Raw genomic sequence first — 5000 nt, 5'->3', positions numbered from 1 at the left:
CGGGACGTGCTAGAGGAGACAGCGACCCGCGGAAGCGGGGCGCGCCCCCGGCACGCCAGGACCTTAGAGCCGGGGCGGCTCGCTCGGCAGCGGGCGGGGGTACGGGCCACAAAGCCGCCCTTCTCAGGCTAGAGGTTTCATTTAGGGAGGAACCCTCGGGGACCCCACCCGGGCAGGTGAGGCCTCACGCGCGGCGCCGCTTTTAGCCCCTTTTAACTTTCGCGACGCCGCCGCCTCGCTCTCGGCTCGGCCAACCCCCGCCACACGCAGCTGCTCGCGGCCGGCACCCGCGGGTACCCGGAACCGAGGACGACACCGGCGCCTCACGCGTTTTAGGACACCTGAAAACTCACGGGGCCACGCAGCAGTCACAAAGCCGGTTGCGGTAGACCGGTCCCCGAACCCTGCCCCAGCGCCGGGGGGGAGGTGGAAAGGGGAGGATGCGGCAAGGCACGCGCCGGGCCGCTAACGCCACGGCTCCCCCCCGCTCAAGCCGCTCGGGGCTGGGGGAACGAGGACGACACCTCACACGCGACGGGAAGCGAAGTGGAAAGGAAGACCGCCCTTGCCCTGCCGGCCGGGGGCCCTTTCCGACGCGACCCGAAAGGCCTCATCGATCAACAAGGACAGAAGGAAAGGAAGCCAGCGGAGGCCCCACGGCCTCGCTCTTCTGGGACAGACACAGCCACGCGCACCCGCCACCGCCCTCGGGAGCAGCCAGCAGGCACGGGGCTCGGCGTGCGGGCAACACGCCGGAGGAGCAAACGGGGCGCCCTCCAGAGATGGGGGGGGGGGGGGGCAAGCTGCACCGGGCCGCACCGGCTCACAGGGCACCTCTGCCTCCCCGAAATGTGGGCTTGCATTTTCCCTCAAGCTGCACCGAGTTACATCTCCATCACGGGGCGCCCCTCTGGAGCCAGGAGGAAGCCGTGCTGGGGCACCGGCTTGCCCTCCTCCCCCCATGCCGGGCTCCATAGCATACGAGTGGCCAGTCACCGCCACTGGCTGTTCCCTTAGATGCCGTGCCCCCGCGGGCTGCGGCTTTGGCCATGGGGGGGAACCCCCGTGAAGAGGGTCCAGTGCTGGGAACTCTCTCTGCCCCTTACCGGGCTCTCTCTCGCCGTGCCTGGACGGGCTTGCTTTCCATTCTTGGTGGGACCGACGCCGGCACCACGTCTCCCCGGCTTTCTCTGCCCCCGTGCCCCACCGGGCAAACTTCGCTTCGGGGGTTCCACACTTCGGCAGTGGCCGGCGCCAGCCACTCGTCAACTTTTTTTCTTTTCCCCGCTTTCGTTGCCGAGCCCGGGCTGGGCTCCGGCTCACGGACGAGCGAAACCCATCCAACACCGCTGAGGGTGCGCCAGCGGCCGCTCCAAACCGCCGCGCCTTTGTTCGGCCCCGCGGGTCCCCTCTCTGACCCGGGCGAAAGCCACCGAGAAGCCAGACGGACCCCTGCCCAGCCGCCTGGCGGGTGGCTTGGAGCAGCCGCTCGGCAGCGCTGCCCTGGGAGTGCTCGGCGTCACTCGTTCCCTCATATACGGAACTGGAGGGCCGTCAGCTCCGCGAGCGCACAACCAGCCGACCTCCGCCCAGCGGCAGGTCGCAGAAATCACGCCGGCTTGTACGATGACGTAGGCGGAGGCAGAGCGCAACAGCGACCCCTTGGCGACAAGCGCGATCTCCGCGGAGAGCACGTCTACTCGCCGAGGGAGAGCACGTCTACTCGCCGAGGGAGAGCACGTCTACTCGCCGAGGGAGAGCACGTCTACTCGCCGAGGGAGAGCACGTCTACTCGCCGAGGGAGAGCACGTCTACTCGCCCAGGGAGAGCACGTCTACTCGCCCAGGGAGAGCACGTCTACTCGCCCAGGGAGAGCACGTCTACTCGCCGAGGGAGAGCACGTCTACTCGCCCAGGGAGAGCACGTCTACTCGCCCAGGGAGAGCACGTCTACTCGCCCAGGGAGAGCACGTCTACTCGCCGAGGGAGAGCACGTCTACTCGCCGAGGGAGAGCACGTCTACTCGCCCAGGGAGAGCACGTCTACTCGCCCAGGGAGAGCACGTCTACTCGCCGAGGGAGAGCACGTCTACTCGCCGAGGGAGAGCACGTCTACTCGCCGAGGGAGAGCACGTCTACTCGCCGAGGGAGAGCACGTCTACTCGCCGAGGGAGAGCACGTCTACCTCCCGCCTGAGGGAGAGCACGGGGGGGGGGGACAAAGACAGGCGGCAGCAGCTTCGGTGAACGTCACCCGGGAGGCGACCGGGGCTGTCCCGGGGCAGTCCCGGGAAAACGGCGTCCGACACAGGGAACCGTCAGCTGCCGGACCGGGGCGAATCCCCGCGGCCACGGCAGGGGTGGGGGCTCGAAGACAGCCGGCAGCCGCTTCGGTGAACGTCACCCGGGAGGAGACTGGGGCCCTCCCGGGACCGTCCCGGGAAGACGACGTTCGGCACGAGATCCCGGCCGCGGCCGGACCGGCTCGAAGCCTCGCGGTCCCGGCAGCAGCCGGAGCCGCTCGCCGCCTCGGGCTCCCGGCCCCCTACAGATCCGGCGACTCGTTCGCGGGCGGCGGGGGGAGGCAGTGGAGGGGGTGCGGGGAGAAGCGGCAGCGGAGGCGGAGGGGGGGGGGCTCGAAGACAGCCGGCAGCCGCTTCGGTGAACGTCACCCAGGAGGCGATCGGGGCCGTCCCGGGGCCGTCCCGGGATGCCGGCTTCCGGCACGGGGGTCCCGGCCGCGGCCGGACCGGCTCGTATCCCCGCGGCTCCGGCAGGGGGGGGGGGGGGCTCGAAGACAGCCGGCAGCCGCTTCGGAGAACGTCACCCGGCCAGCGACCGCGGCCGTTCCGGGGCCGTCCCGGGAAGCCTGCGACAGGCACGGGGTCCCGGCCTCGGCCGGACCCGCACTGGGTGCCGCCGCCTCGGGCTCTCGGGACGGTATGGATCCGCCAACTCGTTCGCCGGCGGCGGGGGGAGGCAGTGGAGGGGGTGCGGGGAGAAGCCTGCAGAGCGTGCGGGAGAGGCTTCTGCTGCGGCCTGGGGTGGCTGAGAAGCCTGCAGGGCGTGCGGGAGAGGCTTCTGCTGCGGCCTGGGGTGGGTGGGAAGCCTGCAGAGCGTGCGGGGGAGGCTTCTGGTGCGGCCTGGGGTGGCTGAGAAGCCTGCAGAGCGTGCGGGGGAGGCTTCTGGTGCGGCCTGGGGTGGCTGAGAAGCCTGCAGAGCGTGCGGGAGAGGCTTCTGGTGCGGCCTGGGGTGGCTGAGAAGCCTGCAGAGCGTGCGGGGGAGGCTTCTGGTGCGGCCTGGGGTGGCTGAGAAGCCTGAAGAGCGTGCGGGAGAGGCTTCTGGTGCGGCCTGGGGTGGCTGAGAAGCCTGCAGAGCGTGCGGGGGAGGCTTCTGGTGCGGCCTGGGGTGGCTGAGAAGCCTGCAGAGCGTGCGGGAGAGGCTTCTGCTGCGGCCTGGGGTGGCTGAGAAGCCTGCAGAGCGTGCGGGAGAGGCTTCTGCTGCCGCCTGGGGTGGCTGAGAAGCCTGCAGAGCGTGCGGGAGAGGCTTCTGCTGCGGCCTGGGGTGGGTCGGAAGCCTGCAGAGCGTGCGGGAGAGGCTTCTGCTGCGGCCTGGGGTGGGTCGGAAGCCTGCAGAGCTTGCGGGGGAGGCTTCTGGTGCGGCCTGGGGTGGGTCGGAAGCCTGCAGAGCATGCGGGGGAGGCTTCTGCTGCGGCCTGGGGTGGCTGAGAAGCCTGCAGATCGTGCGGGGGAGGCTTCTGGTGCGGCCTGGGGTGGCTGAGAAGCCTGCAGAGCGTGCGGGAGAGGCTTCTGCTGCGGCCTGGGGTGGCTGAGAAGCCTGCAGAGCGTGCGGGAGAGGCTTCTGGTGCGGCCTGGGGTGGCTGAGAAGCCTGCAGAGCGTGCGGGGGAGGCTTCTGGTGCGGCCTGGGGTGGCTGAGAAGCCTGCAGAGCGTGCGGGAGAGGCTTCTGCTGCGGCCTGGGGTGGCTGAGAAGCCTGCAGAGCGTGCGGGAGAGGCTTCTGCTGCGGCCTGGGGTGGCTGAGAAGCCTGCAGAGCGTGCGGGAGAGGCTTCTGCTGCGGCCTGGGGTGGGTCGGAAGCCTGCAGAGCTTGCGGGGGAGGCTTCTGGTGCGGCCTGGGGTGGGTCGGAAGCCTGCAGAGCATGCGGGGGAGGCTTCTGCTGCGGCCTGGGGTCTCTGGGTGGCCTCTAGAGAGGTGCAAAAGACCCTCTGGGTTGGGCTGGGGCGGCGGCGGCGGCGGCGGCAGCAAGCGACGGCGGGGGGGGCAGGCTAGGGAGAGAGGGGGAGCGGCATGCGGTAGGGCTGGGGGGTTTGTTTCGGGGGGGAGGGGTGGGGGGGGGGTGGCAGCGGTCAGCGAGAGCGGGGAGAGGGGGAGCGGCATGCGGTAGGGCTGGGGTGTTTTTGGGGTGGGGGCGTTGGGGGGATTAGCGGGCGGGCGGGCAGCCGAGCCAAGCGGCAAGCCGGGGGGCGGGCGAGGGCGGCTTTAGGGCCGGAGGAGCGGAGCGCAACCTCCCCCGTGCAGGCTCCAGCGTGGAGAGCAGCAAGTTTTTGGGGACGGGGGACGACGGACGGGAGGGGCAGCGGCGAGAGGCTAGCTGCGGCAAGGGGCACCGGCACGGCCGCCCTAACAGCGCCGCCTCGGTCGCAGGGGTTAGAGAGCAGCCGGGCAGCCCGGGAGGGAAGCGGCAGCCCGCGAAGGGGGGAAGGGGGGGCTCCGCGCAAACCGCTAACGGGAGCCGGGGGGTGTGGGGAGCTGGGGGTGGCAGCAGCGGCAAGAGGCAACGTCGGGAGGGGGGGCTCCGCGCAAACCGGTAACGGGGGCCGGGGGGTGTGGGGGGGGGCGGTGGCGGCCGCGGCAAGAGGCAACGGCAGGCGGGGGGGCTCCGCGCAAACCGGCAGCGGGGGGGGGGGGGGCGGGGGTAGCGGCAAGAGGCAACGGCGGGAAGGGGGGGCTCCGCGCAAACCGCTAACGGGAGCCGGGGGGTGT

The sequence above is a fragment of the Melanerpes formicivorus genome, unplaced genomic scaffold, assembly GCF_026170545.1.
Source record: "Melanerpes formicivorus ecotype bairdi unplaced genomic scaffold, bMelFor1.0.p_v2 SCAF_412, whole genome shotgun sequence".
NCBI classification, from domain to species: Eukaryota; Metazoa; Chordata; class Aves; order Piciformes; family Picidae; genus Melanerpes; species Melanerpes formicivorus.
This window is presented reverse-complemented; position numbering follows the sequence as displayed.